At 47.9% G+C, this 24,719-nt stretch overlaps 1 long non-coding RNA gene across 1 annotated transcript; it reads right to left on the bottom strand.

Annotated features, from left to right (window-relative positions):
- Window positions 1-20,924: 20,924 nt before the first annotated feature.
- On the bottom strand, window positions 20,925-23,965 carry LOC122469064. Its single transcript, XR_006293377.1, has 3 exons — window positions 23,748-23,965; window positions 22,215-22,317; window positions 20,925-21,521 (listed from the first exon to the last, which is right to left on the bottom strand). It is a non-coding gene; the product is annotated as an uncharacterized LOC122469064 (long non-coding RNA).
- Window positions 23,966-24,719: the final 754 nt, after the last annotated feature.

The raw sequence follows: 24,719 nt of genomic DNA on the forward strand, positions 1-24,719 counted from the left end.
TGGGCTGAATCCCATCTCCTCATTCACTTAGCAGGCCCCTCTTGTGCCTTGCTCTTTTAGGAGAGGTCCTATGCACCTCTCCACCGTCATCCACCTCACCCCACACACCCTGCTCTCCATGGGACTTCTCACCTTTGACCTGTGCTTTGGCTTGCCTACAACCATATCCTCTCTGAAAATCCCTTTCAATGGGGGCAACTCTTAATCAGCCTTTGTAACTCAAACAAACCATCAGCATCACCTGGGAGTTTGTTAGAAATGCAGGACAGACCCCCACCCCAGCCCTAGAGAATCAGATCCCAGCTGATTCCTATACCTGTTAGAGAATGAGAAGCACAACTTTATAACTCAGTTCAAAAAGCGCGTCTTGTGGAAAACCTTCCCAGAATGACACGTACCCATCAAGTATTCTTCCAAACTGACACTGGGCATCACAACTGCTGCACTTGTAACGTTTCACAAGTTAGGGCTCCTGTAACCCAGTCCCAGGGTGCAGTAGAAATGCTTCTTTGTGTATCTGCCTCCCCCATATTCAGACAGTGAGCATCCAATTAGTTTATGAACACCCAGAGTATTCTTCCCAGGGTAGGAAGAGCAATGGCCTGGGAGCCAGAGGCCTGTTCTCACAAGTGGCTCTGCCATTGACTGGCAATGTCACCCTGGGCAGGCCACTGTGCCTCTTTGAATCTCTGGTTCTTAGTCTATAAAGAAAGAATAATAAACCTGTCTTGTTTACCTCATTTCTTCCATAAGGTACTTCTACTGAGCCAGGACTATGCCTGGATGTGATGCTCCCCTGCACGATAACACATGCGCGCGCGCGCACACACACACACACACACACACACACACACTCCTACTCATAGCCACTTGCTGTCTGTGCTGTTTGTCAGCCCAAATAAAACAGAGCAAAGCCCCAGTCTTTCCAGGCCACCATAATGGTGCTCATGAATGTCCTGACAGATGCTCTCAAGAGCACCAATGCCACCCAAAAGGAAGGCAAATATCAGGTTCTTATTAGGTCATGTTCTGTGGTCATGGTCCGGTTCCTAACTGTGATATGAAGCATGGTTACATTGGTGAATTTGAAATCATTGTTGCTCACAGCTAGGAAAATATTTGTGAGCCTCACAGGAAGGTTAAACAAGTGTGGAGCCCCAGATCTGATGTGCAACTCAAAGAGCTAGAAAAATGGCAGGACAACCCACTCCCGTCCCTTTAGTTGGCTTTATTGTACTGATGATCTCAGTTGGCATTATGGATGAAAACACACAGGAGAGAAAATCCTGAGATTCTTTTTCTAGGGATGTAATACATACAATAAAATGTCTCAAAGGGCAAGAGAGAGAGAGACAGAGCACACACAAAGCTCTGGGTCAGCTGTCTGCCAGCTGCTGCTGAGTCCTAGCCAGAGTTCTGGATGAGGAGGAACTCAATCCCTTGGCATCCACATGAGTGTCTAGACTGGAGATTGTCCTGGGGAAGGCTGGGTAGCTGGTACAGGTGTAATTCTCACTGAGAAGCAACCTGGAGCCATCAGCGTGCACAGAAGGTCACTGGCCATCCAGGGAGCCCCAGGCAGCCAAACCCCAGGTTTGCTTCAGCAGAAGAGAAAGGGACTATAGCCCCTTCAGCCAGGGTGCTCGCATAGGACATCTATGATGCCTTTATTTTATCTTTTACCTGCTGAGTGGAGGACAAGTGGATGCTATAAACTGATACAGGGCCAGAGAACAGGTTTTACATTGGGAATGGTTATAACTCTTAGGCAGAAATGAGATTTGAAACTGGTCTATTTCTGTCCTCCTCCCCCTGCCCCCATTTTGTTAGCAGCAACGATTTAGGACACATCTACTATGTGCCGCGCATAGCATCATGCACTTGACGTGCTATCTTCATTTACACACTTTTTTCGCAAAGTTAGAAATGAGGCCCAGAAGCTTATGTGTTTTAGAACTTAGAACTTGGAGACTCCAACTTCCAACTCCATATTCCTCACTCCTTGGCTTGTCCCCAAGGGTTCTCAGTAGAGCGCCAGTCGGGAAGGACCTTCTGTGGGAAGGACAGAAGGAGTGTCCTATGAGTGTGAATGTGTATGTGTGTGTCTGCGTGTGTGTGTTCGTGAACGGGAGCATCACATTCAGGCATAGTCCTGGCTCAGTAGAAACACCTTATGGAAGAAGTGAGGTAGACAAGGCAGGTTTTAGTATTCTTTCTTTATAGACCAGTTTGGGAGTGTCTGCATATCATGTCCCTTTCAGGTTCAGGATACTATGATCTTAAAAAACACAGAACGCCCTGTGGCCTGAACAACAAAGAAACAAGCTCAAAGAGTTAATGCAACAGCGTAGCAGCATCGGGGATTGAGATCAGCTTCTCTGAGGTGTTCTTGGTTTCCATGACTCGTGACTACAGCGGCTCCAAGCTCATGTCTTCACACGATAGTGTCCAAAGACAGGAAAAGGCAAGTGCTCATCCTGTGTTTGTTTAAAAGTGAGGAAAACCTTCCTAGAAGTCCCCAGGGCTGACGTGCCTTACGACCCATGGACAGAACTGCATCTCATGCCCACACCTAAAGCAATCACTGTCAAGGGCGGTGGCCCAGACTTTCCACCATGCCTCTGAGGAACAGGGGAGGAGCCCACGAAACACACAGGCATCATAAGCAAAAGCCAGGTTTTCTGAGCAAAGAAGTGAGGCAGGGAATGGTGTTGAGTAGGAAGTCCACAGGGTTTTCTGCACACTTCTTGAAGACTGATATTGCACATTAGTATATTTAAGGCTGTACATACTAAAGAAACCCATTTTACTTCTTTGAACCCAATGCTTCCCAAACTAGTTTTTCCTTGGAGTTCTTATTAACTTCCTGCAGGCACACTGAGAAAAGCTAGATCCCACCATACGGCTTGTCCCCAGTTACACGACTGTCCTGAGAGCTCTCGAGCATAGCCCCAGAGCCAGACAGTGCCCCGTGCAAACACAGAGCTCTGAGAACAGCTACTAATTTGGAGGAGAGTTTTCTTTGGCTCAGTTACCAGGAAATACGAGCAGTTTTTTTTTTCTGCAGGCTCCTTTTCCTTTCGGCCATTCAAAATTAATAGGTTCAAGACATTACTTTTAGTTGAATTTCTTTCCAACTAGCCTTGCCACCAGGGAGGGAGAAAATGATGGCTTTTAATAATGATGAAAGAGGGACCAATGGTTAGGTCAAACCAGGACTGCATTTCCTCCCATTCTGTGTGCGCATCAGCATTAGCAAAGCCTGTGAGAATGTTCTCCTTACTCATTACTTCCCGTGGCCACTTCTCCAAAGCCAACAGCTCACCAGAAGCTGGATGGCAGACAGGCAACTCTCACAAAGCTCTCGGCTCAGCAAACCCCTCCCCTTCCCTCCTCCTCCCTTAATAATCCTCCTTCCTCCCTCCCCGATCTCCCTTCTCCTCTGTGGCCCTTCCCTTGTTGGACATTTGTTACCGGTTTACAAAAAAGAAACCCATGAGGTTTGACTTTGGTATCTGAATGAAAATAGAATCCCAGTTGTAATCCTCTGCCTAGGAGGACAGCCAGGCCCCTTATCTCCACAGTCAGGTCCTCAGAACTGACTGAAAAGGGGAAGGGGTTTGGGCAGACAGGAAGGTCACACTTTGCATTCAAGATAACCAAGGTTCAGGTTGATTTCACAGATATAACCATTGTTCTCTCTCCTGTCCTCCTGTGGTCTGGCCTTTGCTCCCATTTGTATGTGTGTGTGTTAAGAGGTCAAGCCATGCAGGGAGGCATGTCAGGGAAGGACAGGTAGCCTCAGCCTTCACAAGTTGTTCTGCAAGGTGACAAGATGAGCCCTCCAGGCTAGGATCTGGAGGAAAGATCGGACCGGTGAGGCACAACTTGCCAGGATGCCAGAGGGGAGCTCAGCTCACTCTACCTGGCTTATCCAGACACAGGACAATGCAACCAAGTGCCATTTGCAAAACTGAGGTTCCCAGACCTGGGATATAGGCCAGTCTGTGATGGACCCTGAGTGGGCTTTTATTCTCCACCTTGTGGTCTTCCCCCTCCACTCTGCTGTAAGCATCTTCCTACTCTTGGACTTCAACATCTGCCTGGTTGAATCTTCCCATTCCCTGGGCACTTCCTTCCTTGATCTGTTCATCAACCATTTCTTTTGCCCTATGTTCATAAAAGGTCTCTCATCCATCTGCTTCTCTCCCATGGCCTCTAACAGACTTTAAGTCACTACCATCTCTTACCTGGACCGGTCGGCTACATTTTCACTCCTTCATGGCCCAATCCACTCTCTACACCACAACCAGTGTGACCTAAAATGTCACTCATCTGCTTGAAACCCTTTGATGGTTTCCCACTGGACGAAGAAGAAAATGCAAAGAATAAAATATTTGCAGGGACCCACAGATCCTGGCATTATCTGGCCCCTGGCCTTTATCTGCTGCCCACTGCTCACTGTGATCTGTCATATGGCCTCTGCTCAGTTCTCAGCAGGGTCAGTTTCATGGGCCTGAGACCAGTGTAGCCACATCAGACCTTATTCTCAGAAGGGGAGCCTGTAGTTGGGGTTTAATACCCTGTGGTCACCCCCATCTTGAATTTTTTTTCTTTTTAAATGTTTATTTATTTTTAGAGATGGTGGGATGAGGGACAGAGAGAGGGAGAGAGAGAATCTTCAGCAGGCTCCATGCTGTCAGAGCAGAGCCCGATGTGGGGCTAAAAACTCATGAACCATGAGATCATGACCTGAACTGAAATCAAAAGTTGGATACTTAATCAACTGAGCCATCCAGAGGCCCCACCATCTTGAATTTCTTGTTTTTAATCATTATTTCTTTTTGACAGAGAGAGAGAGAGAGAGAGAGAGAGAGAGAGAGAGAGAGAACACAAGCAGGGGAGGAACAGAGAGAGAGGAAGACACAGAATCAAAAGCAGGCTCCAGGCTCTAAGCTGTCAACACAGAGCCTGACACGGGGCTTGAACTCACCAACTGCGAGGTCATGACCTGAGCCTAAGTTGGATGCTTAACCAACTGAGCCACCCAGGTGCCCCCACCTTCTTGAATTTCTTAATCATCTTTGAATTCGTGTTTTGCAAGTGACGCCTGATGGGACAATGGAGCAGTCCAGTTGCACTAGGCTTGGAACCTCGGCTCAACTGTGGTCATACCTCCTGCCACTTTCCTGTTCCCAGGGGCCCCAGGTCCCACCTGGCCTACCTTTCCTTTCTCTATGTCCTCCTTATGACCACTGCCACCCTGAGCCTGAAGCAGTAACTAGGCACATTGGCAGTGGAAGGCCCACATTCTGCTGTCACCCTTCACCCCTGGCAGCAGGCTGTACAGGATTGTAGGGAGGGTCAGAGTCAGACACCTGACATGACATCTCTAGGCAGGGCACAGCAGCAGTGATCTCTGCTCAGGCTGGTGGCCCCACAACACATTACGCTCTTAGTCAGGATCCAGGTATCACACATGTCCTGGGACTGAGGCTGAAATCCTTTGGGGGTCTCCCATCTGCCGGGGGTTGGAGCAGCAAGCCCCTGGGAAGAGGAGATTGACTTTCCCACCCCTGACTGGGGGCCTGCATGTATTTTCCTTTGCAATAGTGTAGCTAATTACACAGCCAGTCCCGCTTCTGCAACTCTGGGGGCCTCTGCCGCGTCTGCTCTTTCCAGGTTGTTCTTGCTCAGCTCTCAGACGTCCGTTCGCAGCTCACCCCCTCTGAAGGTTCGGCTCTGCTCCTCCTACCCAAACTAGGTCGCCCCTGTTATCCCTGCTTGTTTTTTAGCTTTCATTAGGATGTGTAATAATGAAATACTGCTGTGTTCTGTCTGCCCAAGGTTTGTTAAGCTCCATGAGGGCAGGTTGCTGGTCTGTCTTGTTCACAATTATGCCAGTATCACCCGGCACCACGTTCAGTACAATGCCTGGCATATAGTGTATGCTCAACATGTATTTTTCTAGATGCTGCGTGGCAAAGATGGTTCCTATTTAAAGCAAATGTGGCCACGGGTGCCTGGGTGGCTCAGTCGGTTAAACGTCCTACTCTTGACTTCGGCTCATGTCACCGTCTTACGGTTCGTGAGTTCGAGCCCCACGATGGGCTCATCAGCACTGACAGCCCGGAGCCTGCTTGGTGCTTGGGATTCTCTCTCTCTCGCTCTCTCTCTTTCTCTCGCTCAAACAAACAAAAAATCCTTTAAAGTAAACATGGCTAAGAAACTGCACAGTGGGTCTACAAGTAAATGTTTGTTATTTTATTCTAACTTTCCTGTATGCTTAAAATGATAACATTTAAGGAAGTTTTAAAAGAAAAAGTAGGGGCGCCTGGGTGGCGCAGTCGGTTAAGCGTCCGACTTCAGCCAGGTCACGATCTTGCAGTCCGTGAGTTCGAGCCCCGCGTCGGGCTCTGGGCTGATGGCTCAGAGCCGGGAGCCTGTTTCCGATTCTGTGTCTCCCTCTCTCTCTGCCCTTCCCCCGTTCATGCTCTGTCTCTCTGTCCCCAAAATAAATAAACGTTGAAAAAAAAATTTAAAAAAAAATAAAAGAAAAAGTATTTGGGGGTGTTCAGATACAAATTCTACAAATCCTTTAGGTATTATTTTCAACTTGCTACTTTCCTCTGCACAACAAAACTGGGGGGGCCTCTTTCTCATCAGTCCACATAGATCGATTCACTTTTAAACTGTTAAATGCTTTTCCGTGTGTTGTAGCAAGGGCACACTTTATTTAGCTGTTTCCCTATTGCTAGACAACTAGGCTATTTAAACAGCCTTTTTTTTTTTTTAACGTTTTATTTATTTTTGAGACAGAGAGAGACAGAGCATGAACGGGGGAGGGACAGAGAGAGAGGGAGACACAGAATCGGAAGCAGGCTCCAGGCTCTGAGCCATCAGCCCAGAGCCCGACGCGGGGCTCGAACTCACGGACCGCGAGATCGTGACCTGGCTGAAGTCGGCCGCTTAACCGACTGCGCCACCCAGGCGCCCCTAAACAGCCTTTTTGCTGTTATAAGCAAGGCTTCCCTACATGCGTGTGAGCATTGCTCTAAGCTAGATAGCACAACAAGGAATTGCTTGGTTTATAGAGCTTGTGCATGTTTTTTGTTTAATTTTTTTAATATTTATTTTTGAGAGAAAGAGAGACAGAACAAGAGCAGGAGAGGGCAGAAAGAGAGGGAGACAGAATCTGAAGCAGACTCCAGGCACTGAGCTGTCAGCACAGAGCCCGACACGGGGCTGGAACCCACGAACTGTGAGATCATCACCTGAGCCGAAGTTGGATGCTGAACCGACTGAGCCCCCCAGATGCACCCCACCCCCACATGTTTGAATGTAATAAATACATGCCTTTAAACCACTGGTCTCCTTAGCACAGAAGGACCTCCTGGAAGGCAAAGTAAGTGAGAAGAGGTGTGTGGCACTGAGGACCTCCAGCTCCCTTCCCAGCCTCACACACTACTGCTGTTGCCTCTGCCTCCCCAGTCCCTTATGGTTGATATGGGAAAGATCCTGGTAATTACTTATCTCTAGGGGAAAAAAATGATTCCCTCTCTATATTTCTGCTCACAGTCACTTCCTCTTCTCCATGGGGTGGGAAGGGAACAGGAAGGACTTGAGAAAAGTCCTTTGTTTAAAAATAGAAGAGAATTGCCCCCCTTGGCATTTTTCCTGACTTTTATTTATTGAAAAATCTGATTCTAGCTCCTCGAGTTCAAAATGGAAGATGGAATGGTATGGAGCCATGCCAGAATCTAGTATGTGTTTGTTTACCCAACAAGTCCTCACTGAGCACCTCAGGGGCACAGAATGGGCACTGGTTAATTAGGATGTCACTGGCCCTACTGTAGAAATGGGTTCCTGGAAGCCCTTTACTGTGTGAGTCAATGACTATGTAGTTGGGGTCATGGATTGAATGTGCTGTGAACCTCCCCCCCCCACCCCTTTCATATGTTGAAGCCTTAATTCCCAATGTGATGGTATTGGAGATGGGGTCTTTGGGAGGTAATTGGGGTTAAATGAGGTCATGGGGTCGGAGCCTTGGTTCAGTGAGATTAGAGCTCTTCTAAGAAGAAAGTTGGGAGAGTTCTCGCTCTTGTTCTCTCTGTGAATGTGTGTGTAGGGGTGTGTGTGTATGTACACAAGAAGGCAGCCATCTGCATGCCAGGAACAGAGCCCTTGCCAGTAATCTCTCCAGGAATTGAATTGGCCAGCACCTTGATATCGGAATCCCAGCCTCCAGTGTTGTGAGAAAATACATTTCTGTTGTGGAAGCCACCCAGTTTGTGGTATTTTGTTATGGCAGCCCAATCTGACTGTTGGGTACCATGGGAGGGACATGGGGCAGTGGCTAGTCACTAACTGGTACAGAAGTGTTTCAATATTTTAACAACTGGTTCATATATACTGTGGCATACCAGCACTGTTCATAGAGTTTACATTCTAGTGACAAGAGACAGACAATACACAAAATAAGCAACACAAATGGTATGTTAATGGTGTTACGTGCTATGGAGAAACAAAAGGCAGAGGAGAGAATTAGGAAGTGCCATGAGGAGAGAGGTTGCTATTTTATGTGGCAAGGAGGAAAGGAAAGGAAAATGGCATGTTTTCTATCCTGTAAGGGCACTTAGTGGAAGTTGCACACAACACTTAAAGCCTATTCCTCAAAACTTCCTCCCACAGCCACACCTTGCCGCAAGGGAAGGTGGGAAATGCAGACTTAATTCTGAGGAACCACAGGCACAGCCACTGTGGGGAAGTAGGGTTCCATTCTTGACAATGTAGAAAATGGATACTGGGGAACAATCAGCCACAATAGGGAGAGAGCATGATTGGACTGTGTCGTAGAAAGAGAACTTTCATGGACCTGTTGAGAAGCAGTTCTCTGCGGGTCTCTCACATTTGTGGATGTCCTGTGAGCAGCGGAACTTGCTGCCTTTCTCCTGGGCTATCATTCCAGGGAAGGTTGTATGGCAAGTAGTCTTGGAAGACAGAGATAGTGTCTCCCCATGGAGCAAAGTGCAGGTAAGCTGAATGTCCAGTACGATAAAGATCATGCCTCCTCTGCATAATGGCCAATAACACAGTGCTTGGTTCCCTAAGCATGGGGTTCCTCCCCTGGAATGTAACCCACCATGTGCCCAGGCGTCACCTGGCCCTCTTTGCACTGACCTGTGGGAGTTGGGGCTAAGGGAACTGGCATAAGAATATGTATTTAATTATTCCCAGATATTAAAGAAAACCAGTACCTTTATCACAAAGAAATCTGGTAGATACCACTTTTAGAAAGTGATCAAACACCACCACCAATAATGGGACAAATTGACATCATGTGCCTCTTAATGTAATGCCCTGAGAAGGACCCACATCATTTCTGTTGTATTGTCCTTAAAAATATATAGCATGATTCTAATCATAAGGAAAAACAAATCCAAGCTGACAGCTATGCTATAAAAATATTAACATTGTGAAATCAAAAAAGGAAAGAAGAACTAGAGATTCTAAACTACATGGGACTAGAGGGGCCTGGGTGGCTCAGTCAGTTGAGCATCTGACTTCAGCTTAGGTCATGACCTCGCAGTTTGTGAGTTTGAGCCCCGCATTGGGCTCTGTGCTGACAGTTCAGAGCCTGGAGCCTGCTTCAGATTCTGTGTCTCCCTCTCTCTCTGCCCCTTCCCCACTTGCACTCTCTCTCTCTCTCTCTCTCTCTCTCTCTCTCTGTCAAAATAAACATTAAAAAAATTTAAACTACAAGGGACTAAACAGGACAACTAAATACAATTTGTCACCTTGACTGGATCTTGAATTGAAAAAGGAAAAAAAACTATAATATTACCCAACACATATCCATATTCACATTTCCCTTGGAAAAAATGGAATACAGATATTAGATAATATTATGTCATTGTTACATTTCTCGAATGCAAGCATGGTATTGTAATTATTTAGGAAAGTGTTCAAGTTCTTAGGAGAGACACCATGAAATACTTAGGACAGAAGTGTCATGATATCAACAACTTTTTCTTTTTTTAAATGTTTATTTATTTATTTAGAGAGTGAGAGCACAGGGGAGGGGCAGAGGGAGAAAGAGAGAATGCCAAGCAGACTCTGAGCTGTTAGCGCAGAGCCTGACACAGGGCTTGATCCCACGAACTGTGAGATCATGACCTGAGCCAAAACCAAGAGCTGGACACTTGACCGACTGAGCCACCCAGGCGCCCTCAACAACTTATTTGCAAATGGTTCAGGAAAAGAATGTGTACATGCATATAGAGAGCACACAGGTGGCTAAATTGCTAACAGTTGGTGAACTCGGGTGAAGAAGAGCTGGGTGTTCATTGAATTATTCTGTAATCTTCTCTGTAGTTTGATCTTTTTTAAAACAAAAAGTTGGAAACAACGGTACCGCATCCTGGTGACCCTGTGGAGGATAGGATTGGGCTAAGGGAGGCTGGATTAGGAACTCCATCCCTTCAGGAATTCTCTCCCTGTCACTCGTCAACAAGGTCTCCCTCTGCCCTGCTGCAGACAGGCTTTTTCCAGGCAGCAGGGCGCATGGCCACAGGCCTCCCAGCTGGTAGCCAGGGAGGAAAGGGGTGTCCAACTCCCTGATGCAGCTTGAAAAACCCTGGGAAGAGGGCTCTGATGGACTCAGCTTGGGTCGTGCACCTGCCCGCGTCAGAAAAGGTCAGGGGACGCTGAGCAGGGGGGCCAGGCCCCAGGACCGCCTATGCAGTGAGAGGAGACTGCGGGCCTTCACGAAGGCAAAGAGAATGTTACACGTGGAGAGTGGGAGGAGGAGAGGAGCAGAGGAAATAAAGATGATTCAACATTTGCTAACTACAGTGACTCTCAGAAGGGGAGGCCATCAACTGCAGGAGAGAATACAAGAAGTTTGGAGCGCTCTATTATCAACCTGAAAGCGGAAGTTCCATGGGCATCTAAGAGGAGAAATTTCATATTGTTGGAAATGCAGCCCTGTAGCTCAGGAAAGCCTGGGGGTCCCAGCCGCTCGAGGAAGGCGTGGGTGTGCCAGCTCCAGCACCAGAACCTGGAAGGTGCCGCCTGGTCCTGCAGCCCCTTGGTGAGAGAGACCACCTCCCCCCCCCCCCCCCCCCTGCTAATTATGAGGGAGGAGAGGATGAGAGTCATCAAAAGGCAGGGTATCGCATTTCTGTTTAATGCCTCAGCATCCAGTGACTCAGCACGGCCCCTCCTGCTACTTGTTCCAAAGGAACTGGGAGCTGTTAGGCAAATATTGAATAGTATTTGGGTCCTAACCCTGCCAGTGGCAGAGCTTCCTTCCTCGGTGTAGACAGCCCTCTCAGAGTCTTCAAACCCAGCTACAGCAGGGGCTGTTGAGCCCCTCAGTGCTCAAGCCTGGCTTTCCAGAAACAGCTCACTGCCAAGGAAGGCGTCACTGGGGGAAAGAAGGAAAAAGCAGGATCACCCGAGGGCCAGGGAACTGGCACCCGTCTCCTATTTTTTCTCTCCAGAAAACAGCTCCCCCTTTTTCACTTTCGTCCCTTTGCCCTCTTATTTTGTGTTTAGGAGAGTTTGCATCTGTCGTTAATCCTGGAGATCCAGAATTAGTCAGATATGGGTCTGGAGTCCGGTTTCTTTATCTACCATCTCGGAATAATAATGCGAGTTCCCCCTGGGAGAAAGTGAAAGTCAGTGAGACAACGCAGGTTAGGAGCCCTTGGCCCACGGGGGGTGCGAGACAAGCATGAGCTGTTCTCCCCCAGGAGGGTCTGAACAAGGCCAGAGGTGGACACCTCCATTCCTTGTGCCGCTCACACCTCCCCTGGGGAAATTTCCAGTCACAAAGCAGAGGAGATGGGCCTCAAATGCCCCAGGGGGCGGTATGGAGGAAGGCCGGAGGAGGGTGGCTGGGACTTCGCTCATACGAGCTGCACACCTAAAATAAGGCCAGGCAGAAGACTGGGAATTTCCTATAATCTTCGCTGTGGATGTCCTATTTATAAAGCTGAGTCACTGCCAGCCGTTGCTTCGCCGCCACTCAGCGTGTGGAGACAGGCTGCAACAGGAAGTGAGGAGCACACCCAGAAACGTCCGTCTCACTCAGGCTTTCGGGGACCCCCTGGGTCTGGCCTGGCCCTTCAGCTCTCAGAAGCACCTTGACAGGTCAAGGCATTTGCTACCTCACCAGGCTTACCATCTCTCCTTTTCCTGGCTTCTTTCCTCCAGAATAGCCTCCTCTGTGTTGAGGTTGTAAATTTACAAAACACACTTTGCCTTCTTCATGGCTTGCTTACAAACACAGCCAGGCCTGTCGGCCCCCGAGACCCAAGGGGTCTGGCGTCTGAGTTGGATTGGAAGGCATCTGTCTGCTTCTCCACAGGAACAGACTTCCTGGATGCCTCTGCTCCTCCCATCTGTTAAAGGCAGCAGATTCTCCAAGGACAGTATTCATACATGCAGGGCTCTGGGAACCTGGGTTGCTGAATTCATGAAAGTCAGTAAAAGAGCAAAAGAGGCAAAGGCAAAGGCCACCCCATCCTGGCCCCCAGCAGTCCTGTCAAATACTGTGCAGGGCAGAGGGCAGCCCTGTTGTGCCCTCTCTCAGATGCGCCGAGAGGTTTTCAAACCAAAGCAACCTTAATAATTCAGCTACGGTTCCTCATTAAACGAGGCAGACAAGCTGCCTAGTTAAAACCTTCTCAACTCCTGACCTCCCCTCAGGAAACTTCTTTTCAGAACCAAGTGTAGGGTTCTCAACGTGGCCGTGCATTGTGGATCCAGCTCTGACTTGCAGGACCTCTGGGGAAGTACAGAGTTCAGACCCTGGGAAGTTCCTAGGCCCTGTGGCTTTGGGTATTTGGGTCATAGCAGCGCATGGGGATAGCAGTCACAGGGCAGGGCCTCTATCAGTCAGTCGGCATGGCTGGAGGCGGGAGGGGTTTGGAGGTGCCCGCCTATCTCCAGCTGCTTGATCTCCTCACCCCCACATTAGGTGACCAACACCCGCCCCTGCCGCCTCCAGGGCATCATTGGTGAAGCTGCTAGATGGTGGGTCTCTGGTCCAGCTACTCTTCTGGAACCAGAGACTTTTTTTTTTTTTTTTACACCATCTACAGTTTCTGATACTTCCCAGGCCCCCAGACTGAGCCTCCATCCTGTCAAAGTCCCCCTCAAAAGAGGCTTTTCCTTTTCTCTGTCTTCTTCCTCCTCTCTAAATCTCTCCCTCTCACTTTTGGGTGACATTCCCTCCCGTCCCTTTTCCTTGTTGCCAGAGAACTTTAGGCCTCCTTCTCTCCCATTACAAGCAGGGGTGTGTGGGGGGGGGGTGGGGTGGGGGGGGGTGGAGGCAAGACTCTGAAGCTTCGGAGAACCCAGATGTCAGCATCAGAGACACCCTCTTCCTGTAGTGGGGGGAGGAGGAAACACTTTCCACTGCTCCCCAGTGAGTCGGCCCCTTTAATTACCACCGCTACCTGCCACAGAAATGGGGGAGGTTTCTTCCTGCAGCAATGAAGAAACAGTGTCAACTTAGAAAAAACAAAGACTCGAACAAATCAGAAACTAATAAGGTTTAGGAAGTTTGCCAGGTACGAGATCAACCTGCACAACTCAGCAGCGTCTCTCTTCGCTCACAATAGCTACTAGAAGATACTACTAAAAAGATACCCTTTACAACAGCAACAAGAACTACAAAACATCTAGGTATTAATCAAGGATACGCAAAATTTCCATACAGGTTTTTGAAATTTTAATAAAACGAAATGATCTGAATAAAGAGTACGTTCCATGCTTTTGGACTAGGTGACCTAATATAGGGTGACCTATCTTGGATGACTCTATAAAGACCTAATTACATTAATGATTAACCTACAAAGTCAGTGCAATCCTGCTCAAAATTCCAGTTGGATTTCTTTTGGGGGAGCTCAAGAAATAAGTAAGTTAACTTTTTGACAAAGCAAAGAAGGGAGTCTTGCTCAGTGCAACACAGGATAAACCATAGTAACAACAGCATAGCACTGGCTCAGGAACAGTCAGCTGGGCCAGCAGAACAGAAGAGAAAGCTCTGTAACACACCCATGTGCTGCATGTGTATAGAAACTTGACATAAAAACACGCCTTCTCTGTGGGTGAGGCCACAGGTTAAGGTTTAGTTGAGACATTCTACTACGCCACCATCATTGTAACAAGCATACCTAAGGAACAACAAAATAGGTATGTTGAGGTCCCAGCGTGACTCAAAATGAACTACCTAAAACTGGCTCTGTGGCGCGCACAGCACTGAATGCTCCACAGGCCCAACCTTCTGGAACTCTCTGCCGATGTCAGCAGCAGCGGCGCGCGGCACAAGATGCAGGAAGCCAAGCAGAGAATGCTGAGGCAGGCTGGTGCACAAGGCCACGGGGCATGCATCTCCCCACATGAAAACCCTTGTGTAGCCAGTGAGCTGATGAGCGCCAGCTGCCAGAAGAGCTGGAGGTGGAGTCAAAGGAGGCGGATTTAGGCTGAGTTCTCTTCTGGGTACCCAGCGACTTTTCCTTCAGCGAATTCATCCAGACGTTCAGCTCTCCTGGATTCCTAAAAAGCATTTAAAAACCTTAAGAAAAATAGGACATAAAAATCAAGTCTCAGGGCCCCTGGGTGGCTCAGTTAGTTAAGCATCTGACTTCAGTTTAGGTCAGGATCTCACGGTTTGTGAGTTCGAGCCCCTCATCGGTTCTGTGCTGACAGCTCGGAGCCTGGAGCCCGCTTCGGATTCTGGGTCTCCCTCTCTCTCTGCCCCTCCCCTGCTCGTGCTCCCTCTCTCTCTTTCACTCAAAAATAAACATTTAAAAATAAAAAGTCTCAAATTTTGTTTCCATGCGCTTTACTTATCTTTCATTTAGTATTTGTATAAAATCAGGCTCCTCCCCCAGTTTTTTCCCCTAGTCTAGGTTGTGCTAAGTAGCAAACTAGCCCCCAAACACAGAGGTTTAGGTCTTGATAATCTTGGCAGTTAAAGAATGGGTACAATGGGTTGGATACACTATTGCTTCTGCTTTTATAGGTTTGAAAATTTCCATGATAAAGGTTTTTTAAGTTCTCCCTGACTTAGAACAACAAAAATGTTTTTTAATATTTATTGTTTTATTTATTTTGAGAGGGAAAGCACGAGCAGGGGAGGGGCAGAGAGCGAGGAAGAGAGAGAATCCTAGGCAGGCACCGTCAGCGCAGAGCCTGATATGGGGCTCAAACTCAGGAATAGAGATCGTGACCGGAGCAGAAATCAAGAGCCAGACGCTTAACCTAACCGACCGAGCCACCCAGGCGCCCCGCAAACATTTATATCTTGGCCATGTAACATGCCCATCACGGATCAGCTAGGTATTCCCACTTTGTCCTCGCAGAGAGACCCTAGTGAGCTTCCACGACCGCGCATCGCTGGTCCCATGGCACAGCAGGGGAAGAGCCACAGGGGAGCCCTGGGATGGTTTATAAGGCTTTTGCCTGGAAGTAAAACGCGCCGTTCACATTTCGCTGACAAACCAAGTCGCACAGCCACACGTGGCTGCAGTAGCTCAGATAGCTGCAGTAGATAATCCTACTATGTGCTTAGTAGGAAGACAACGGAAATATCTGATGAACACCACATGATTACCACAGCCGTCAAGAGATACGCATTTAGAAATTCATTAAGGGCAAAAAGGTGCTGGGATACACCGTAGTTTTTCCCAGGGGATTTCACCCCCAAACAAAAAATGCTCAGCTTTCTCACTTGTAATAAAACGCTCAAAATGATACCGAGAGTGGGAGTTCCACACTGCCAGGGACAGTTTCTCTGTCTTTACCTTGCTGATGCGGAGCACCCTGGCTTGTCTTTACCAGGTGCTAAAGTAAGATTTGCTGAACTGAAGCAGGCCTTCTCTTCCAGAACCCACTGCTCATCTTTGTTCTTCCTTTTACCAAACTCGGTCTTATGGCGCTCCCAGGCAGAGTGGGGAAAGGGCTGGCACTTTTCTAGAACACTGGGTTAAGGCTGTTCTAGATGGCCAATCTTCCTCAGCTGAGAGCCTGAACTTGAATTTACCAAGGGAGCCTCGAGATCATCCGATCCCCGAACACGCATCTTACAGGTGAAGAAACTGAACCCGAGAGAAAGTAAGGACTTCTTTTTGCTTTAAGAGTCAATGGCCCCTTGGGGCAGCTGAGTGGCTCAGTCGGTGGAGCATCTGACTCTCGATTTTGGCTCAGGTCATGAGTTCGAGCCCCGGGTCAGGCTCTGTGTTGACAGTGTAGAGCCTGTTTGGGATTCTCTCTCTATCCTCTTTCCTGCCCCTCCCTGCTTCTCTCTCTCTCTCTCTTTCTCTCTCTCTCAAAATAAGTAAACTTTAAAAATTATAAAAAATAAAAGTCTAATAAAAGTCTATGGCCCCTTAAGTCCCTTGGCCTTAGTATTCTCCAAAACGTTTGTGGCTGAACTGACTTTGCAACCTGGGTATCCTGGATCCCAGTCCAATGCTCTGCCATATCGTACTGAGCCATGTTGTACATGTGTTCAGCAAAACTAAAATTAACAGAGAGAGGGAGAGGGAGAGGGAGAGTGCTATTTAAATGAGACAGAATTCTGCCTGCAATTCCATTCAATGAACGGATAGGAGTCTGCTGTTCCCAGGAGACCTTGGTTCCTGCCTTCTTCTCTTTGTGTAAAGAGCTAGCTAGCACAGCCCTGGACCCAGGCTACCCTTCACTTGGGGCTGCGCTGAAGAGACATTATTCTGTTCCAACACTGGAGGGAAAGCTGGGCCTGCCGGACTTAGTGAGAAATGGTGGCATGGTCTCCGAGACGGCAACTTCTGACAGGATTTCCAAGGGTCGTTTGGACCATCCTCACGGTCTTTAGAACCTAAGCCTGGGTACGATGTGCCTCTGCTCTAATCATTGCCAGTGCAGGAGACAGGCTGCCCAGAAAGGACCCATTCAGAACAGTGCCGTGTGTTCAATAAGCCTTTGATGGGCTCTTACTGGAACATCTTATGGGCAAGGGAGCATGGAGACAATGAAAATTTGAACAAACCTACACATCACTGCACTACAAAAGTCATTAAAATATTGAAGGATTTAAAGACTTAATGACCCAGCAAAGATGGAAAATACTTTCGAATGCAGCTCTCAGTCGTTAAAAATGCATTTTGCATGCCACGTTTACCTCCTGTGAAAATGGGGGAAAATACATTCAGGGCAAGATTGCCACAGCTTCCCAAGAAGAAAGCAAGGGACAGTCCTCAAAGAGTGACCAGTGGGGTGAAAGCTCTCAGGTGCTCAGGTTGTCTTTCTGTGGGGACTGGCGACCCTACGGCCATTTAAAGCTATAGCCAATCTGGGGTGCCTGGGTGGCTCCGTCAGTTAAGTGTCTAACTCTTGATGTTGGCTCATGGTTCGTGAGTTCAAGCCCCACATTGGGCTCTGCACTGACAGTGTGGAGCCTACTTGGGATCCTCTCTCTCTCTCTCTCTCTCTCTCTCTCTCTCTCTCTCTCTCTCTCCCCCTCTCTCTCTGCCCCTCCCCTGCTCATGCTGTTTCAGTCTGTCTGAAAATAAGTAAATGAACTTAAAAAAATTTTTTTTAAATCTACAGCCAATTCACCATTCCAGAGACTTCCGAAATGTGCAAGATTCAGAAAGCATATTTCTGAGAGAGATCCCGACATAGAGAATGATGCCAAAAAGAGTCTGGCTTAGCAGAAACATCCAGAAGGAAAGCATTAGGAGAAATGTATGTGGCAAGAAACACTCAGGGAAGCAACTTACCCAAGAGACCAAATGAATCTCCTACCAGTGCATGTTTATTTATTTATTTTTTCTTACCAGACCTTGGTTTCTGGATTAGTTTGCTAGGGCTACCCTAACAAAGTACTCCCGATGGGCGGCTTAAACAACAGAAATGTATTTTCCCTGTGGTTCTGGAGGCTACAAGTCTGAGATGAAGGTGTTGGCAGGCTTGGTTTCTTCGGTCTCCCTCTCCTTGGCTTACAGATGGCCACCTTCTCCCCATGTCTTGACATCACCCCTCCCCCCACCCAGCCAGTCTGTGCCCAAATTTCCTCCTCTTAGGAGACACCAGTCATATTGCATTAGAGTCCACCCTAATGACCTCTTTTTAACTTAATGACCTCTTTAAAGACCCGGTCTCCAAATCAGGTACACTGTGAGGTGCTGGGGTTTAGGATTTCAACATACGGATTGGCAGGGGTTGGGGGGTGTGCACAATTCAGCCCATAACAGTAACTGATTATAATAGACCAAAAAGGAGCCGGTGAGGGTTTTTGTTTCTTTTTACACAGAAAATTAAAAGTTCCTGTTGTGTGGAGTGGCTTCTGCCTTTCTAAGGTGTTCGACTCCATGAAACTTCAATTCACAAGCATTCCTATTGGCATGGACAGAGAGGGGGCAGATGCCAGGGCTGTTAGCCATGAACCGGTTCTGTGTTCTGTGCGTGCTTATAGGCAGTTCACATACCCCTCCCAGGCCTGTTTCCTCATTTGTAAAACAAAGAAATTGGGTCGGTGAGAGGGATGTGGGTACTGGCACTCAACCCCCTTTCTGGGAGCTTTCCTGTGTGGCAGAGATGAGAAACCCCCAAACTACACTTCCCAGATTCCTTTACAGCTAGGGTTCTGGCTGTGACTTAGGTAGCTCCGAGGAGATGCCCTGGTAGGAGACAGGGACAAAATGAAGTCGAGGCCGTCTTTCTGTGGTTTCTGCTGTGGAGGCCTTCCCATCACACGGAAAGGAAGCGAGGGGGCTGCAGTTATCATTCCAGTGTCTGTAACCAGGCGGAGGTGGGGGCGCAGCAGCAGGGGAGCAGCTGGGGAGTCCTTCCCAAGGATACACGGGGAAAACAGGAAACACAGGCACAAGTATGTTCTTTGCTGCACTGTTGTAGTATGCGACTGGTAACAACCCTAATGTCCTTTCATGGCAAACTGCAAAAATGAACTATGGCGTATCCCCCCGCACCCCCCAGAATGTTCTGCCACTCTATAACGAAATAAAGACAATGTTTCCATATACCACTATGGAGTTAACCTTTAAGATATACAGTTAAGTGAAAAAAAGCAAAGTGGAGAAAAAGGTATAAAGTAGATTACCGTTTAGAAAGGGGAGATCGGTATGTATGTTTTTTTAAAGAAATCTAAGAACAAAAACAAGAGGTAGCCCCAAAGATTTAAAAAAAATTTTTGTTAATGTTTACTCATTTTTGAGAGAGAGACAGAGCATTAGCAGGGGAGGGGCAGAGAGAGAGAGGGAGACTGAATCCAAAGCAGGCTCCAGACTCTGAGCTGTCGGCACAGAGCCCTACACGGGGCTCAAACTCACGAACCATGAGATCATGACCTGAGCCAAAGTCGGACTCTCAACCATCGGAACTACCCAGGTGCCCCCCCCCCACTTTTTTCTTAAAAATTTTTTTGTTATTTTTGAGAGGGAGAGAAACAGAGCATGAGTGGGGAGGGGGCAGGGAGAGAGGGAGACACAGAATCTGAAGCCAGAGGCCTAACCGGCTGAGCCACCCAGGTGCCTCCCCACCTTTTTTTCCTTAATGTTTATATATTTTTGGGAGAGAGAGAGAGAGAGGGAGAGAGAGAGAGAGAGCAAGCAGAGGAGAGGCGCAGAGAAATTGGGAGACAAAAGATCTGAAGCAGGCTCACTGAGAGCAGTGAGCCCAATGTCATGAGATCATGACCTGAGCCAAAGTCACCAAAGTCGGGTGCTTAACCAGCCAGCCACCCAGCACCTCCCCCACCCAAAGATTTTTTTTAATGGTAGAAGGAGTGTGACTAAGAGATCAGGGTCCAAGCTCCTGTAGTGAAACAAGACAGAAAAGAGAAAGGGACAAGCGGGCAGGCCTCTTTTTTCCAGCGGTTCAGACTTGAGAATGAGGAGGGAACAGAAAGCCCCGGAGGTGTGGAAGGGAAATGAACCTTTACTGAGCGTCTGCCCTTTATAGTACCTAGGCCAGGTGCTTCAAATACATCTTCTCTAATCTTCTCCAGGTTTGATTTCAGGTAGGTATTTTTATTGTCCTCGTTTTGTAGATAAGGAAAGGAAAGCAAAGAGGAGTTAAACAACTTGATCAAATTCATAAAGCAAGCAGTGTCAGAAAATAGGACTTTGCAACCAAGGCTTTGAGATCAGCTATATACAGCCTCACTCTCTTGCTGGGTCCCCAGATGGAGACCTTCGGCAGTAGCCACAGGGAGATGACACCTTAGAACCCCGCTGTCTCCTTCCTTTATCCATCCATAGAGTGGGGCACTAGGCCGGGCTGCAAGGGTTGGGCCCCAAGCTTAGCCAGGGCATCTCCCAGCCTCCTAACCTGTCCCCATCTGGCTGGGGGACAGGGGAGTGCCTCTAGGCCATTGGCTTTCAATCTGATTGCATATTAAAACCACTGAGGATCTTTAAAAAATACTGATGCTCAGGTCTTATCCCCAGAGATTCTGATTTAATAGATATGGGTTGCAGCCTAGGCCTGGGGTTTGGAGAAGCTTCCCAGGTAATTCTAATATGTAGCAAAGTTTGCGAACCACGGATCTGAGCTGTGGCGGTTTCCCCGTGTAGTCAGGGCCAGAACAATTGGCATTCACCTGAGAGCGAGTTAGAAATGAGAAATCTTGGGCCCCACCCCAGAACTACTAAATCAGAAACTTGTGGGGAGGGAGGAGTGAAGGGAAGGAGCCAATGATCTGTATTTTCATTAGCCTTCCACATGGTTCTAACGCACCCTAAAAGATTGAGAACCACTGCTCTAAGCAACAAACTAGAGACAGATCACCACATGCTGTGGTTTCCTTTGTCAACTACCCCCCAACTGCTATGTCTGTTGCAAAGTAAGACAAATTTGATGGACCTAGGCAATGAGACTGTCCAGGCCATTCCCCCAAGAACAAAACGTTAAGATGTGAGAATGTATTTAAATGTCACTTGGAATCATCTGGAACTCACTGCAGCTTCAGAAAGGGAGCAGCGTTATTAAAGTGGTAACATACCAAAATTTGCCAAAGGGAGCATCGACAGCCAAGGGAAAACATGGTCCTCCAGGACAGATGAACCAGGGTGAACAGCCCAGGGGAACCAGCAGCCTGGCAAGTCGTCATAACAAGGCTTCTCAATGGGAATGGGGCGTTACTCTCCCAGAACTGTCATAACAAATGACTGTAGATTTAATGACCTAAAACAGTGGAAATCTGTTCTTTCACAGTTCTGGAGGACACAAGTCCAAAATCAAGACATCAGCAGTGTTGGTTCCTTCTGGAAGGTCTGAAACAGAATCTGTTCCATCCCTCTCTCCTGGCTTCTGGTGGCCGCTAACAACCCTCAGAGCTGCTCATTGTGTAGACACATTGCTCCAAATCTCTGCAGGCCTTCCCGGTCTCTGTATCCAAAATTTGTCTCCTTTCTGTATAAGGACAATCATTGGATGTAGGGCCAGCCCTCAATGGAGGATGATCTTATCTCGCGATCCTTCACTTAATCACATCTGCAAAGATTCTATTTCCAAATAAGGTCACATTCACAGGTTGCAGGGCAGGGGTGGGGTGGGAGAGGAGGGGGCTATTAGGACTTAGACCTTTTTTTTTATATATATAAGTTTATTTATTTTGAGAGAGAAGGAGAGCACGTGCGCACGAGCAAGGCATGAGTGGGGGAGGGGCAGAGACAGAGAGGGAGAGAGAGAATTCCAAGCAGCCTCCGCGTTGTCAGCACAGAGCCTGACTTGGGGCTTGAACTCATGAACCGTGAGATCGTGACCTGAGCCAAAATCAAGAGTCAGATGCTTAACCGACTGGGCGACCCAGGCGCCCTTGGACCTTATTTTTTTTTTAGGGCCACAACTCAACCCACTACAGATGGGAAATAAACTTCACTTTCTTACAGCTGCCCTTCAGATGCTGATTCTAAGCAGAGGAATTTCCTGAGGTAACTCAAGACAATCATGAAGGGCCTGGAATACAGCACTAATTACTGGCTTCACAGAGTTCGACAATATACAGAGTGCTTTCATGTGTGCTCACAAAGCCTTGCCACAGAGCAGGGATGTTTTTCTGCTATTGCATAGGAGGAAACTGAGGCACAGGGAGGCTGGGTGGCTCGCCAAAGCTCACAGCAGCTGTCAGCTACTGTCAGGAGTCACAATTTCACCCTATTGTCTTCAAGAAAGTGGGGGGCAGGCAGATCTCTTACCTAAGACAGCGGTCTCATCGAGATTCAGCATTGCGCCAGCCAGTGGATCGCCAGCGATTCTGGTCGCTTTCTCAGTTTCCCATGCCCTTTCTCAACTCCAGTCCTACAAACAGAGAGAGTCTTGTATATGCTGGGCACTTGACCTCAGGGAGGAGCTCAGTAAATGTAGACAGAATGATTTTGTTTGTTTCTGGCCCTAGCTCAGCAGGAAATCTGTTTGATATACACAGATTAATATGCACCTATTCCAGGAGTTAATCCAGACGACCCTCAGACATACTTGGATGCATAAGGAAAGCATAAACGGTGGGTTCTGACATCAGTCTCCTTACTCTCTTCAACTCAAAAATGGATGAAAGCCTGTAACCCTAATGTAGGTGTCTAATCTATCTCAGGGGCGTGCCTACTCTTCTATGTGGTCTGGTCAGTGACACTATGTTGGCTTACCTTTAGGGTCTTTATTCCTGAGCCCCAAGGTCTCAGGTTTGCTTGCTTACCTTAGCCATGGCTGCTGTTTCCCCTTCTAGGAATTCAGAGACACATGTGGCTTGAATAACCTCGGTCTCCCTGCTCAGGACTCCCGCCTCCTCAGCCTCTGGTGCCAGCTCTCAGCCCTCGGGTTTCCAGCCACCATCATGACTAGCCTACCATCACTTCAGACTCCAAATATCAAAAGTCAATCCTATCGTCCCCTTCTGAATAGTTGCCCCTTTTGAACATTCCCCATCTGCTTAATGGCACCACCTGGAAAACAGACGTCATTGTTCAGCCCTCTTCTCCCCCATCTTCCTCTGAAGGCAACCCTTTCCCACAAGATGGGGGTGGGGCACAGAGATGGGTAGATGAGGAGAAGAGCAAACATTTCTGAGCACTCACTACGATGAGACAGACCCCGTGCTGTATGCCAACTCACTGATCTCAATAATCCAGCTTGGTGGGGACAGTATTTGTGTCCTAGTTTTACAGGTGGAAAACAGAGGCTCAGAACGATTCGGGGCCTTGGCCACACAGCTGTAAGGCAGAGAGCAGAACCCAGCCTGTGCCCTCTGCACTCTACTGTGATGTGCTGTCTGATTCATTCTTCCTTTGGTGACTCCCAAATGTGCTGCTTCTCTCCTGCCTCTGCTAGCATTAACCCTAGTCCAGCCTTCACCTCTCCTTCCTGAATCGCTAAAGCTTCCCAGTATTCTCTTCTCTGCATGTACTCTTTTCTGCTCCAATTTGCCTGTGTCCAACTGCTTAATATTTCTTTCATATCTCTCATAATGCCTGACCCAGGACTAGACATGGAGTAGACACTCAGCACATTTTGTTAACAGAATATGGGTGTGGCACAGCAGGAAATTTATTTTCTACCATCTAAGTATGATTTTAGATTAGGCTAGGTGTCACCTGCAGGTGCCTTGAGACAATGTAGTAACTCATACCAGATGTAGAATAGGTTAGTAATGTGGTTGACTTGTTACCACCCTTGGTCATGAAGCATGACAATGGAATTTACCCAGAAGTTCATAGCTAATCTACAATGCTTACTGTGGCTGACAGCTTTTATCTTCTCTGCTGACAACTCATAGCCAGTCTTGTTTCTCTACCGCTGTACAACTTCAGGTGAGGAGAAAAAGTCCCAAGGCATCATTACCTACATACAGAACCCTCCAGACCAGGTGGGAGTTTGTAGAAGCCACACGTCAAAGGAGTTGCTGGATTCTCAGGAGACTTGGATGAAGACAGTCAAATCACTTCAGCTTAACCTGACCCAGGAATGCACACTTTAAGATGTATATTTCAGAGGGAAAGGTGGATTTTACAGATCTGAATTCCATGTGCTTATCTGATGTAATCAGTAAAGTGTACAAGTTTGAATCACAAATATTCCCTTTACCAACCTAGGTGTAGATCAGAAGAGTTACAGTGTTAGGAGGTCCCAGTGAAATATGGAAAACATCCCATGCAAGTGACCACTTGCCAGTTGCCAGGCATGAAAACCGCACCCAATTTTTCTCCTTTGCCATGAAACTGTCACCGCCAGGGCTCCAGCAGGCTCTTCCCCTTCCCCTCACCAACTCAAAATATCTTCACAAATGCATCCATTCCCTTTAATACATTCATCATCAGCCTTACCTGTTAAACCACACAGCAAAGCTGCATTTCATCTGAGAATCTACTCAGATAACAAGGGTGCCAGACTCAGTGTTTAAAATTCCTTCTCCTGGTGCCTGGGTGGCTCAGTCAGTTAAGCGTCCGATTTCGGCTCAGGTCATGATCTCAAGGTTGGTGAGTTCGAGTCCCGCCTCGGGCTCTGTGCTCAAAGCCTGGAGCCTGCTTTGAATTCTGTGTCCCCACCCCCCCTTCTGCCCCTCCCCCACCCCCCCTTCTGCCCCTCCCCCACACGTGCTCTCTCTCTCTCTCTCTCTCTCAAAAACAAATATTAAAAAAATATTTTAGGGGTGCCTGGGTGGCGCAGTCGGTTAAGCGTCCGACTTCAGCCAGGTCACGATCTCGCGG

Source organism: Prionailurus bengalensis, chromosome B3, assembly GCF_016509475.1.
Source record: "Prionailurus bengalensis isolate Pbe53 chromosome B3, Fcat_Pben_1.1_paternal_pri, whole genome shotgun sequence".
Classification (NCBI taxonomy): Eukaryota; Metazoa; Chordata; class Mammalia; order Carnivora; family Felidae; genus Prionailurus; species Prionailurus bengalensis.